The sequence below is a fragment of the Anastrepha ludens genome, chromosome 4 (genome assembly GCF_028408465.1).
Source record: "Anastrepha ludens isolate Willacy chromosome 4, idAnaLude1.1, whole genome shotgun sequence".
Lineage (NCBI taxonomy): Eukaryota > Metazoa > Arthropoda > Insecta > Diptera > Tephritidae > Anastrepha > Anastrepha ludens.
This window is the reverse complement of record NC_071500.1, coordinates 43,206,594-43,221,742: the sequence shown is the minus strand read 5'-3', so window position 1 is coordinate 43,221,742 and position 15,149 is coordinate 43,206,594. Positions and strand designations below refer to the sequence as shown.

General features: G+C 37.1%; 1 long non-coding RNA gene across 2 annotated transcripts in view; it reads left to right on the top strand.

Annotated features, from left to right (window-relative positions):
- The first annotated feature begins 8,157 nt into the window (after positions 1 to 8,157).
- LOC128862105 (uncharacterized) overlaps positions 8,158 to 15,149 on the top strand; it is a 36,337-nt gene continuing 29,345 nt past the window's right edge. For both annotated transcript variants that reach the window (XR_008454427.1, XR_008454426.1), the window contains exon 1: positions 8,158 to 9,071. This is a non-coding gene — a long non-coding RNA (uncharacterized LOC128862105). The remainder of the gene's footprint in view (positions 9,072 to 15,149) is intronic.

The window sequence follows — 15,149 nt, the reverse complement described above, 5'->3', positions numbered from 1 at the left end:
CTTTGAAGGGGACAAAATAGATATTAATGAATAAATAAAAAATTTTTGAAGAAACAAAAAAATTGGCAATACTCTTTGAACACACCTCGAATGCACTTAGTAAAGCTAGCTTTAACACGGTAGTGATCTTCAAATTAATACATTGGCAACCGAACTTCCATTAACCAATTCTAATTGAAGGTGAACTTCACACTAAATCCTCTGTTAACTGTTCTGATCGCTCTCACAGCAGTCGACTCACACTTGCACTGTAACTGCAAGAGATGCTGTAGAGGCGTACGTGTATGATGATTGCTAGTTGTGTCCGCATGTGTTCGCATGTCCGTTTATGTACGTAACCAGCAGTTATTTCCATAGTTATAATTCTTTTGATTTCCCAATTGGAATATTTTCTATTATATACCCGGACTATTGTGGTCGTCCACTATATGAAAAACCTTATGTTGAGAGGATTTCGGGACCTCAAAAATATGTTTTTATTCCTTCTGAAACTGCCGAAATCGATTTTTTATTGCAACATGGTTATTTGGCATCCGATTTTGAAATATCGTTATTGTAGCCTTGAGGAGTCTTTCATTTCGTTCTGATGCCATTGGAGCTCCGAAGTCGTGTTCCAACAGTTAGGCCAGTTATCCAGAGTCGTACATATTCCCCTCAGATATTCTTTTTACTTCATCAAACTGAAAACTTCGCATACAACAGAACAACGTGCAATCTTTTTTTCGACACAGTCTTATATACACGTAATATTCATTAAAACCTTTCCTCCACAGACCTTTCCTCGGAAGAAGCTTAAAAAGCTAATCCCAAGTGTATGAGGACAGTGCGTTCGTCTCATATGCTTCGAGTTTCGCGGCAGTATTCAATTAAAGATTTAATAAACTATTAAATTTTTCGTCAGATCCTTTATTAGTATCAAAAAAGAAGTAAAATAAGCCAGTTTTGAATAAATATGCATAACAAAACATCGATGATATTAAAACGCATTTTGCCGGAAGGCCGGTCCGTGATATAAAGTAACTCGTGCGCCAAGTTTGCAAAATCTAGTCCCGTTTGTCGGCGAGCGACGCAGAAAAGCTGGTTCAAAGCATGCCGAGATGTTGCCAGGCCGTACTTGACAATGATGAACACAACACCGTTTATTGAGTAATTGCGAGTCGTAGTTTCGTACATACTTTCATTAAAAATTTTTTTAAATATATATCTTTTATACTTCATGAATAATCGCGGTGCCTTTTTTCTGACACAGACTGTATAAGTTTACCGATATTGTGTTTATATGAACTCTTAGGTTACCGATATTGGTTAAATGATAAACTTTTATAAGTTTCAATTAATTTTTATTCCTCCTACTATTAGGAGTTGCCGAGTTGTGATGCTTCACGTTGCCAGTCTGCCGGGAAAAGTGATTTTACAATTTTTAAATAGTTATTATGAAGATAATTATAACGTTTATTCTACCCTGCTCTGTTGCTGCGCTGCCGTCATTGCCTCTGCCAGCGCATCCGCTATTGCCACAGTTATTTGATGCAATTCAACATGTTGTTTTGTTTGTTTAAATGTTTTGCATGGTAGCAGACTTATCGTCAGCATTTCTTGTGGGAATAGTGTGTGGGTAGCTGCCCTTGATATTGACGTAGCACATCTTGTTATTGTAGCAGCTCAAAAGCAGGTGCAGTTTCATATTACTTTAAATTTAGTTGGAAAAACAAGAGTTAGCTTCCTCTGAAATTTGTAAGCTTTTGTGGATGAACACGTAGCCGGTGTTAACTATCGTAATCTTCGGATAGCTGTGCTTGTTGTTGATTTCAATTTAGTTGGAAAAACAAATGATAGCTTATTCTGGAATTTGCAAGGCTTCGTGGATAAACACGTAGCCGGTGTTAACTTATATATGGCGCTTACACGCTTTTTGGATGTTTGGTCGAGCCTTTCCTCCAATTTATAGCGTGCGTCTTGTTGTAGTTCCACAAATTGAGGGTCCTACAATTTGAAGCCGAATCCGAATGGCAAATATATATTTTATGAGAAGCTTTTGATAAGTATTTGGCTGAGCTTTTCATTTAATTTGTGGTATGCGTACAGATGTTGTTCTAAAAACTTTAGCCATTTTATCGCCTATTTTTTGTTTCTGTCCATGTGAGTTTCATTTACTAGGCTTTTCCGTAGAACCCATATTTGTGCTTGAGTTCATTGGCTTTGGCTTGACATCTGGCCGCCCTCTGCAAATTTGCACAAATTAAAAAGAATTATAGACATTTTCATAATAATTCAGATGTTACTGTTTCTCCCGTGAGATATTCTAAAGCAAAATGCTATCATAATAACGGCTGACCAAAATAAAAACGCTTATAGCTACAACTTTCAACAGTCGTCTTCACGCCCAGCCGTCGTTCGATACCTTTAGTCGTGCTTGCTGGAGAACGAATGACGACAAAAAAGAGATAAGTGGAAGGACGCTAATATTCTTTAAGGTGCCCGGTCATTTACAAAAATTTTAATGAGTTCATCAAAGCAAAGAATATTTTAAAATTAATAAAAAATTAAAGCAATTAATTTATGCACAAAATTCACTTTTAAATTGTTAAGGTGAGGGGGGATGAATCGGCTTACACGTTATTTCGCCTGAAGCTTATACAAACAAAATTTCCAGGTTACCTACTCACCGAACGCCATCATATCTAAGCGATTGACCTTTTGCTTCGTTTATAGTCTTAGCAAAAGTTAAGTGGGCGGGAAATTGAAGACGCTTAAACTCCAATACTATAGCAAAACAATTTCATACATTGGAATGGGAGGCATAAAAAGGTTTTCTGCTACAGCCATATTTTATTTATTATTTTGTTATTTCAGCAGAATTTCGTATGAAATGTTTAATTGTTTTGTTCTTTGTCATTATACAGGGTGGGACAAGAGGAATAGCAAATGTGAATTGATTGCCACTTTGTCAGAAAAGATCAAATAAGGCAAGTCAGTGAGTCTTGAAGAAGTTTTACGAGGTTTGTTGAGGCTACTTGTTCCCACATCCCTAGCGGATCCAGTTTGTACGTATCAGCCAGAATCGCAATAAAGTTAACAGCTTCTTGTAGCTTATGCGATTCGTTTTCGACAGTGTTATCGAAAGTAAAGATGTTAGCGTGATCCGCAAATGTTGCAGTTACTTACTCATTTGCCGATAGTAGATCGTGCATATAGTACGGAAGGTATAGAAGAAGACAAAAAATGCTTCCCTGTGCAACGCCTCCGTTTATTTTTCTTAGATACGAAGCATGGACTTTTTTTTTTTTATACATAGCGCTTTAAATGAAGCTTACAACTTTGTGTATTTGATCGAGCGTTTAATGATTTATTCTGAAACCAAATTGGGAACCAGCCATTTATGATGTGACCCACTGTTGATATTCTTCAAAAGCTTCGACATTACTGGTAACAAAGATATTGACCTATAAGAAGACATATCGAGTGATTTATCAGACTTAGATATCATGGTAACTTCGACGAATTTTCAATATATGTACTTATGTATATAAGCACTTGTCAAATAAATTGGCCAAATAGACACGGCAATTTTTTGGTAGATTACGAATGACTCCAGCCCTAATTAAAGTAAATTCAGCGAACTTTTTACGCCTCATTTTGTCTTATCTATTAGAGAAGTAAAGGAAATACAAAGTAGTTCACACGGGTGCACTTTGCAAGATTTTTCGCAATCAATATAAATGTTATATATCTTTAATTTAACCCGCTTTAAAGTATAGAATTAAGTAAGAATAATTTTAGAGTCATCACTGTAAATTGAATCATCATCTTAATTATCTGAGAATATATATATATATTTATATATTTTATGAGGAGCTTTCTCATGGCAGAAATACACTCGGAGGTTAAGTAAATTCTATATCCATATATAATATGGAACTTGCAGGTTCTGTAAGGGGGAAGATGAAACCGTCAAATATGTGCTCGTTCCCATCACTGATGCGGTAGTAGGGCAAACATACGATATTTTATCAGAAAAGGAAGTAAAACTTAATAAAAATGGACAAATAGTAAAATTTATTGTGGAAGCTGGGCTCAGAAAAGTACTCGACAGCCATGAAAGGTGCACACAAAGAACTATTAATCTTAGAGGTGGCAGTGCTAAATAATAATTCGCTGAAGCACAGATTTAACAATCCAACAAAAGAAAAATATTGAGTTGGGAAATAAGTTCATAGCGTTTTTACATTCTCTTTTATTTTACAACGATTTGTTTGCTGTTTGGCAAAGGGTAAGTATTCATTCGATAGAACTCTTTCGGCTCTAGAAAACTACCATATGTTAATTGTATTTTTGAGTTATTTAATTTTTATTAGTTTTGGGGCTTAGAAATGGAAGGTAGAAATCAATATTTTTGGCATCTGGTCTTCTTAGCTTTTCATCGTGGTCAAAAAGCTGCCGAAGCAGCCTAGGACATTTGCAACGAGTATAGAGAAGGTGTCACAGGCGAGTCCACAGCCCGAAAATGGTTTGCAAAGTTCAAAAATGGCGATTTTGACGACGATGACACGTTCCGCACCGGAAGGCCTTTTGAAGGAGAACGGTCGCCAAACCAGTCGTGAATTGGCAAAAAAATTAACTACGATCATTAAAAGATTCTCAATCACTTTTATTCAATTGGATTTACAGAAAAATTTAAAGCCTGGTTTCCTCACAAGCTAAACGAAAAATTCAAAAAACCCAAGAAAGTCGTCTTCAAATTGTTTTTCAGTATCTCGCCCACCATCGAGCAACACGCGGTCATAAACAGCGCTGTTTGTACTGAATCGTCTCGAGAGATGAGAAACGGTGTCTATACATCAATATGCACAGAAATGAGTGGGTGGCTCTACGAGATACGCCAAAGCCGAGAGTCAAACCTGATCATCATCCAAAGAAGATCATGATATGTGTTTGGTGGGACCGAGTGGGTTTGTTGCACTGGGAAATGCTCGAAAAGAATGCCATGGTTAACAGGAGTTCGAATGGGAGGCCCTTCAATCCGCCGTATTCTCCGGACCTTGCATCGCCCGATTACCATTTTTTCCGCTCCCTGTTAAACCATATGAAGGGCGTTACCTTCGATAACAAAGTGGTCCTCAAAAACTGGCTCAACAACTTCTTTTACACCAGACCAGCGAAGAGGTTATAAGCAGCAACGGCGCATATATAATTGATTTGCTTATTGATATAATTATTGTTTTTTGTTTAAAAACGCTACGAACTTATTCCCAATGAAAGAGCAACTAAGCTGACTCCACACAAGGGGAATTTGGCATATCAGTGACTTGTTTTCTTCTTCTTGCAATTCAGTGGTTAGAATGTCAAAGCTTTGCTTCCTTATTATTGTGTTGTTTTATTTACATTTTCATTGAAATTTTGACAGCAAGTTGCAAAAATCCATGTATTTGATGTGTGAGTATGGTGCTGCTCTACCGAAGGTAACTTCTATGAATTTGCCTAAAACCAAACTAGGAAAGAGTAAGGAAGCTTCGCAAATGTGGGACACATTTTTTTTAATAAAATTAAATTTTCGAATTCGCTACAAAATGTTTCTTTATTTCACATATTAGAGAGAGAACGCAGTTAGAATGGTGTGTGTATAGTGAGCATGTGCTCTCTTGTTACGTATTGCAAGAGCGAAAGCTCTCTCTAAGCAAAGAGTGAAAAAAAAGAAATGTTAGTATGAAGCGAATTTAACATGCATATATATTTTTTAGTAGTGACTTTTTTTTAATTTTGTAATTCATAAATATAAAGATGCACGTGTCACTCTCCCGCAAACATATTTCTCTGCAGATAAAAACAAATTTTAAAATAAAATATAGAAATTTATAATTTAATTGCTAGAAGTATATTCATGAGAATTCAAAGTATCCTCGTAGAGAAATATAATAGTTTGTCAATAAATGTTAGTTGAAGGAAAAATTAATGAGCATTTTCTGTTAAATGTCTTCAGTGTGCCATATTTCACGATGTACTCGTATACATCGCATCGGATCACATTGTACGATGATTTAAAGGTGACATTACACTTCATAAAAAGTTCTTGAGCAGTTTTGTTCTTTCTGAAGCCAATTGCGTGTTACAGTGCTCTAAAGTGGAGATAAAAAAGTGACGAGAAAGTTCAGTTTATCAGTATTACACATTCTTTTATAAACTCATACATTCTTTTTCCATCACCAATGTGAATAGTCGGAGTAGGCGGCCAAAGAAATGTTTAAGTTTTATGGATTAAGTACAGTATTAAATGCAACAACATGAACTGAGAATTAGTCACCTAATATTTATTTCTTTATGTTGACAAAAGTCGAGTTGAGATGTGCTTTGTCTCCGTAACCTACGAAAAAGTCCTAAGAGTTATACAGGGCCCGCCATCTATCGGTACGGATTTGAACTAGGTATTATTTGAAGAATGGCAACACTTAGCTGTCATCTGATTTGACAATGGTTGTGTATACGCTCAAAGAACGCGACCACCCAATGCGTTTTCGCTTCGCTTCATGGGCTTGGGATCGACTTGAAGAAGATGAAGACTTTTACCGAAAAATCATCTTTTCGGATGAAGCTCATTTCCATCTCGGCGGGTATGTTAACAAGCAAAATTGCCGCATTTGGGGCTCAGAAAACCCGCACGCACCCGAAGAAAAGCCGATGCATTCACAACGAGTCACTGTTTGGTGCGGATTTTGGTCGAGAGGCATCATTGGTACATTTTTCTTCGAAAATGAGCGAGGAGTGGCCGTAACTGTCAATGGAGAGCGTTACCGGGCCATGTTGAACGAATTTTTGTTCCGAGAAATTGAAGAGGAGGATATTGGTGGCATTTGGTTCCAACAAGATGGCGCTACTTGCCACACAGCGAATGCTACGATCAATCTTTTCCGCACTCTCTTCGAAGATCGCATTATCAGCCGAAATTCTGATATCGTTTGCGATTTGATGCCGTTGGATTAGTATCTTTGGGGTACCGTCAAAGACCAGTGTTATGCCAACAAACCAGCAACAATTGATGCACTGAAGACCAACATACGCGATGTCATAGCTGAAATACAGCCGCATACAATCGAAAATGTGTTGAAAAATTGGACCGATCGTATGGGATGGTGCATGGCTAGCCAATGAAGTTGTGTTCCATCATTAACCGGAAGGATTGTACTTCAAAATAAAAAAAAACAATTTGGAAAAATTTTGAGTAGTTTCTTTTTTTATAGCATTTTTAATTCCGTAAAGTTATATGGCGGACCCTTTACATATAATATTTGGACTGTAGAGTAAGTAATAAATTTATGTTAATTTTGTTACTTTTAAGGCACCAATCGCAACTCCACTGGTGTGAACTTCCCAATCATCACCACTGAACGAGCGGCGTATCATTCGTTGTACTCAAGGGGCACTACTTTTTTAAGTGCAAATGTTTAGAGAAAACCTCTCCAAATAATTTTTGGTAATCTGTAGTTGTTATATTATCTGACTTAATCCAATTCATTGGTCGGCCAGTGCTGATTTTTCAACTTTTCAGACTTCTCCTTCATTTCGTTTCGTTAGGCAGAAAATCAGAATGGGAGCAATTACCCTAACTTCTAGGCGTAATCGCTGAAGTACTAAAACTCATTTATTGGTTTCGAGATATGTGGTTTTTAAGATTTCTTACAACTAATTAATTTGGATTCGGAAGCACACAGCTGAGAGGAGGAACATCGAAATTATTGTGAATATAAATCAACCAACCGCTCGCAAAATGTTCTCTCATTGCTACTGCAGTGTAAACAAAGGCAACACAAACAATCAAACATACACGAAAACTAATTATAGATGAGCACGGGAAGCGACGCTCCAATAGTCGGTTGAACTCCACTCGGCTATGATCGGCAGTGCGCCGACCCCAATCGCATGGTAGCTGAGCGAGCTGTTGGTGTAGGTCTCGCTGCAACAGCAGGAATTATGTCCTCTCACAACGAGCACTGTCTCTTCGTTGTCGTAGTTGCTTCCGTGTTTTTATGGAGTTGCTGGTGCTGTAATCGACGACGCCGAAGCTACATTCGTCGTTGCTGCTTGTCACGGCACCAAGTACAAGGCCCACAGACAGAAAAAGCATACACACAAACACAACCAAGCAGCTTGGTGGAAAGTCGGAAAATGAACGCATCGAAATCAGTATCAGTGCGACAGCGACTTTGAATGCCAGCAAGTTAAGTAATAGCCGCTCAGTCAAATCTATAATATCTGGTTTTCGCAACTCGTATTGAATTGAATCGAATTGAACGAGTGTGTTGCCTTTCCACACAGTGTGGCAGTGACAACGGAGATATCAACAAAATGCTTCACGTGTATACTTGTAGTGTATTTGTATAAGCCACGCACTGCGTGTCAAATGCCAATTGCATTGCGGAAACAGAACGACCGACGCGGCATAGTGATAGTGGCAGTGACAGTGACTGTGAATGTGACAGTGTGACTGACAGCACAGGTGAATAACGCACCGTGTCTGTCTGAGTGGTGGAAAATAGTGTGAGTACTAAGGAAGCGCTCGTTTTTGAATCTTTGTATTTGCCGCAAATTCTGCTTGTGCCATTTGCTTGCAACCGCCAATTTGCATTTGTTGTTAACCAAGGCACGTACAAGCCAAACGATAAAATCTCTAGAAAGTAAATAACTAGACGAAAGAAAAGTGTAAAGGAAGCAAAAAATCTATACGTATGTATGTACGGAGTGAATCAGAGTGTGTTAGTGATGGCTGAAAGCTTATGAAGATAATAAGAAAACAACTAAAAAAAAACGGAAAATTTAAAAGAAAATTTCAAAAAATAGGCTCACGCTCCAAAAGTGAAAAGTGCCATTAAATACGCAAATACGTGAAATTTCAATGAACGCGTGCATATATTTTTGTTATGCGCTAGCTGTCAATATCATTGACACCTTTATCACCCACAACAAAAGTGCACCGTTATTTTAGCTTGAGCTGGTGGTTTGGCAGCTCTCAGCCAACGCCAGACCGCAATTTCATGGATAGCAGAATGTAAAGTTAATCGAAGATGCCATAAAAAGTGAAGGTGATTTTTATTGAGCAACGAATGAAGATTATATGAAAAATGAATAATGAATATGTACGTGTCTATGTAAAATTTTAAAAGTGCGATAGTAGACGCAGTACTGCCAATATAAGGCTGAATTGCAGCAAATGATTAATTGAAAATTGTTATTCAAAGCATGTTTGAGAGTAAAGGAATTTTTTTCTGAATGCAAAGTGATATGAAAATGAAATTGTCAAAATTTTAGCTTTATAGCAGACAAATTTTATGGCATTTAGCGCTTACACAAATATTTGCCAGACGGTATATGGATGAATATAATCCTATTGACACAACTTTGTGACACTTTTCGAAGCGTGACTACAAATAGACTTATGCTGCTAATAATGCGCTGAGTCTGCTTGGCGGCTATGACGTAAATCATAACTGGCTTATCAATAAAGGTCAAGGTTTTATCAGAATGTTTAAAGAGCTGCATTTAATTTTAGTATAATAAAGTATAAGTTTGAGGTTGCTCAAAAATGGGATGGATTTTTGAAACTTTTTTCTTGCATACGGTTTTGATAATTTTCTTCCATATACAAACAAAAGACACATGTACCGAGGTCCCATATATGGAAGAAAATTCTCAACTCCTGAGCAAAAAGAAATTGCTAAAAATCAACGAGAATATTGTGAGCCACTTGAAGCTTGCATTGAATGAATGTTTCGTAAAATCCGGAATAAAAAGTTGCAGATTTTTTATATTTTTTTTTTTCTTTTTCTTGAAAATTGTTAAATTTTGATGTATTTTGTATAAAGTTTGGATCCTTTGAAGGCAATAAACTTTTTAAGTACATAAAAAAAAAATTAAACAAAAAATGTTTACTTGGTGAAGCGTCGCTCTACTATTATTTTGCACACATGTGCAAGTATATGTCTAAATCTTTCTCGACACCTTTATGCTGTGCAGTGCAGCAACCGCTGTGTAAAAAAATTATAATAGATATTATAGTGCACAGCTGTGTGGGTATAAAAAGTTAGTGCCAGTGGCAGTATCCAACCCCACTTAGCAGTGCATTTGCCGGGGTGCATCGAGAGTTAGTTAGTCACCTGTGGATTAATGTTACCACAAATGAGAAATGTTTTGTATTTAAGTGCCCAGTGAGCTCAATATAAGTGAGTTTCACAGCCTAACAGACTATTTCCAGTGATAAATAACTGCAGTTAAGTATCGTATTGAAATGTACGATCTCCATTTATTTGTTGTATCACTTTCAGAAAGGAGTTAAGCCACTCACTGAGTGAAGTTTTGCGAACGAAACATTTTACTGGCTACCTTCAGCTACCACAAAATATAGAACATTGGTTGGTTGGTTAGAGTGGTGATTCATCCAGAATCCAACTAGCGCTTCCGCACCATTTTGTTGCCACATCCTCGTTACCAAATTGTTTAACAGTTATTTACAGCAGGACTATATCCAGTCTGTGCGGCTTAGGAACCTTATTAGGTTGTTGGCGTCTAAGCCAGATAGCTGCTCGAGACTCTCGAACAGCGGTTTGCCCAGGGTTGACATTCTGTCCTTCCATAGGGCAGGGCATTCACAGAGAAAATGGAAGATTGTTTCTTTTTTCTCCGGTTGTTTACAACTATGACAGTATGTGTTGTGAGGGATGCCCATTTTGTCGGCTTGTTCTCCGATAGACCAGAAGCCAGTTATGACTGCCGTAAGTCTACAGGTGTGCCGTCGTTTCATGTTTATTAATGTCGACGATTGCTTGAGGTTGTAGGTGGGCCATAACGTTCTGCTGATTTTGCATTTCGTCTGGTCTCTCCATCTACACTCTGCAATTCGAAGGTATTTTAGGGAAATTGCATTCTTGACCGCACCTAGTGGAGTGAGTACTGGTACTGCAAGAGCGCTATTCATGGCAGATCCCCCTCTTGCCAGTTCATCAGCTTTTTCGTTACCTTCTATGTTCCGGTGTCCCGGGACCCAAATTAAGGTTACTCTATGGTTTTCACTCAAGTTGGTGAGGCTATTCCTACTTTGATATAGAACATTACTTTGCCTTAATTTTTAGCATCTATCTTTTCTACAAATGAGAGAAATATTTACCTCCATTATTTATAAAAAATATAAAACTGCGCACCAGAATTGCTAATCATAAATTGTCAACAAGCCTTAAAAGTAAACAAATATCAACTGCTTGGTAGACCAACTCTTTTTCCCCCTTGTTCACTCCTCTCGGGAGCATAGGGCCTCGACAATACTTGCCTTGCGTTTGTTTCGTTAATCTATTTGATTTCTGACAGGGTAGGTGATTAGCCTGCCGCTATCAAGCCTGAGTAGTAGGAATGCCCACCTGTCGTTGCTTAGGACTAACGCCTTCTTACTGCTTGGAGCGCCATCTGTGTGTAACATTTTTCTAGCTGAAGGATCACACAGATGGTTGAGGACTTTACTAAAGTGGTTTCTCTATTATTCAAGAAATTTTCCAGATTTGAATAAAGAGAAATGCCAAAAACCTATATTTAGGCGAGCACCTTATTCAACGGGTACGAGTACATACTATACCGATCAGAAGTCCAATATATTTAAAAACAAAAAAGCACCAGCTTTAATAAATTCTATTAGACATTCTTTTCTTCAGTGTGACAACTTAAACACAAAAATTTTGCAACCGAAAAATTCTGCCTGTAAAGTACATAATTTTTTAATAATCTATATAGAGTGTGTCATAGCTTTTTCAGGAATTTAAAAAAAATAGTACTTATTCTTACAAATATTAATCAAAATTCTTTATGTTTTTTTTTCTATTATAGAGGTTAGGCTACTGTAATGTCGAAAAAATTAGGATATTTCGAGAATTTTTTCAGCGAGTCAATGATATACTCTATGATCCGAAAGTACCGGAAATGTTTAAATAAAACAAAACAGAGTTAAATTTCAGCCAAATTCATTTTATCTGCTTCAAAATATGACCCGTCTGAAGCAGCACACATGTGCCAACGTTTAACCCAGTCCTCCATGCACCCCCAGTAAGCCGACAAAGGGATGGCCTTCAGCTGCTTCAGCTCCTTCGTCACATTTTCTTTGATCTCCTCTATCCACTAACTTGGGAAACAAAAAGAAGTCGCACGGGGCCATATCAGGTGAATACGATGCTTGCACGATGGTATCTACTTGGTGTTTGGTCACATAATCCAGCACAATTAGGGCTGGGTGCGATTTCGCGTTATCACCATGCAAAATTCAGAAATTGTTATTTGTTCAATTCCGGCCGATGTAAGATCTCATGGCGCACTACGCCTTGGCGAAGAAAACTTCATAGGGTACATACTACAATAATAGGTTCTCGATATATTGAGTCGGTAAAGATTTTTTATAAATTTTTTTGTGATAAAAATATAGTTCATAATATAACAGAAAAACTTTTAGAATAACTCAGTGTATACAGTTTTGTAGAAAATTCGATTTGGTATGAAATTGGCTACTTTAAAGAAGCTGAAAATTTGCGCAGATTTTTGATAATTTTTTTGAACGGTGTTACGCATTTTCTTCTACATAACCTTCGAGCATTGGTTGTTTATGTGGTGAAAATGAAGAAAACTGCCAGGATTTTTTACATGAGTGAAAATTAAGAAAAATATATATATTTACATGTCATACATTTTACCTGTGAAAAGTTGATTCATTTGTTTAAAGATTTTGGCTCTCTAGTGAAGTTTTTATAATTTTCTATTAGCTCTTTTTAGGATGATTAAATACAAGTTTTGGCTAAGAGAAGTAAAACTTTCTCTCTATTCCAACAGGTTGTTGTTTAGGCTGCAATGAAGTAAATGAGAAGTTATAGCGTCTGAGATTCATTGTAAATAAATCGCCGTCATATCCCTTGTTACGTCAGCAAATCATCTGATTCTTACAAATTAGCTGCGAGCTCATTAACAGTCTGATATTGGTCACACCTTTTGCATTATCTGCGCCGCGAGCGCTTCGGAAAATAAGAAAGGAAAATGATTTTTTACTTATACTGATACTGGAAAGTTTTTATAGAGAAGACATCTGTTTTTTTATTTATTATTCCTTGCACTGTTTACAATGGGCTTACCGCGAAGCTCTTCAAATTTTTCAATTTCTATTGTTTTATGACTTTTTGTTGCTCGTTAGTATTTGATGAAAAATATCCATATCTGCTACTTAAACACATTTTTTAGGTAGTGGAGGAAGGTTCAAACATTAACATTGGTTAGTTCCATGCTGGTGAACTAGCAGAAATGGCATTCGGACCATTTAATTTCTCAAAGAAGGCATTGATTTTAATGCTTTGTGACTTCAATTTTTAAACCTTATAATTTTTTTTTTGCGTTTTAACTTTTCTAGACATTAAGATCGAGGAATGTTTATTTATTCATTTAGTCATTATTTATTAATCAACAAACAGAATTTTTACAGTCTATTCATATATGACAGATACATACATACAAAGGCCTTATGACAAGAGTACTATGAGAAACTTTTTAAAAGTAGACTTCGAGTAAGAAAAATAAAAGTCTAAGGAGGAAAACTAAATTCAGGTACCGTCCTCCAAAAAGGAGCAAAAAACAAAAAAAAAAAAAAAAAATTTTTTTCTTGAGTAGACATGGACAATCTATTGAGTCCGAAATAAAAATCAATGACAAAACACATCAACAACAGAACAGACCGAGAGCGATAGGACGGAATGGAATCAACGAAATTCATCGAACACAAAAGCTCTCTAAACAGACTCTAATCTATTAATATAGACCGGATGGCGCGGTATTCGAATGAATACCGTGTACTCTAACCTAGACCGAACGAATACAACAGTTTGAGAGTATAGAGATCAGAAAACGAAGGACTATTTCGATGAATACAGGTCAACATTATAACAACTACAATATAATTTATGTGAGGGGTGAAGATGAGCTTGGAGTAAAAATAAACATCCAGGTCTTTTTATTCACTAATTGCCTTTAGCGGCGTTTTTGAGATGCAGTAAGTTAGGTTAGCCAGCTTGATTGTCTAGGACAAGACACTCTGTGACCAAAAAACCCGTTAAGATACCTTTATTTCATTTCCTTCCCCTAATTTAATTGTTCAAACCACTTAGGTTTTGAGATACGTTTTGCAAATTTCCTAGGCCTTCAAAGAAATAATCGCCAAGATTTTTGGCATGGCTACTTTGAAGTGCAGGGCATTACAAACTGTTGTACCGACTCAATTTCTTCTTCATCTTCACAACTCCTGCAGAAGTTATTGTGAGATACGGATATTCTACAGACTAGGGTGCCAATGGTGCAATGGTGCAATGACTCGTTATAACACCTGTGAGGACGCTGGTAGATGATCTGCAGACATTTTGTCCTTTTAAGATTCAGTGTTGGCCAGAGAGCTGAGATTCAGTAAGGGGCTCGAACTATGAGTAGGAGCAAACCACTACCATCAGACAAACTATTTATATAAGTTATACAACTCAGAATCGATGCATCTTCTGGACAAATAGAATTAGATGTTGAAGTCATCCGCCTACAAAAGAAAATTACACTTGGATAGACAGACGAAAATATAGTTAATGAAGAGGGCAAGTAGGACACTACCCTGAGGGAAAGGAGAGAAAGTAACAAAAAAATAAGACGATACATTGTCGAGTCGATCATCACAATACCTAAGCGGTTTTTCCTAAAGGGCTTTCCAATAACAGGTATTATTTTGATATTCAAAGAAAAATTCTATTTTGTAATATAAATGATCGGACGTTTATTCCATTATAAAGAGGAAGGTATACCGTTAATAGTGGAAAATAACTTCAGGCAACTGACCACCACGCCCACGCTTACAAGACAATATCTTTATCACGAAACTTTCCATAACCGAATTCCAAAGTGGCTTCCCTATGTCCTCGTTAGTCTCACGAATTCCATCTTTGAGGTTTTGAATCGATCATGGGCTGTTGGCGAATACCTTCTCTTTCACGTGGCCCCAAAGAAAAAAGTCACAAGATTTCGGTGGCCAATTGTGATCACCTCTTCGAGAGATAACACGGTCCGGAAACTTTTCCCGTAAAAGATCAATGGTTTCGTTGCTTGTGTAGCAC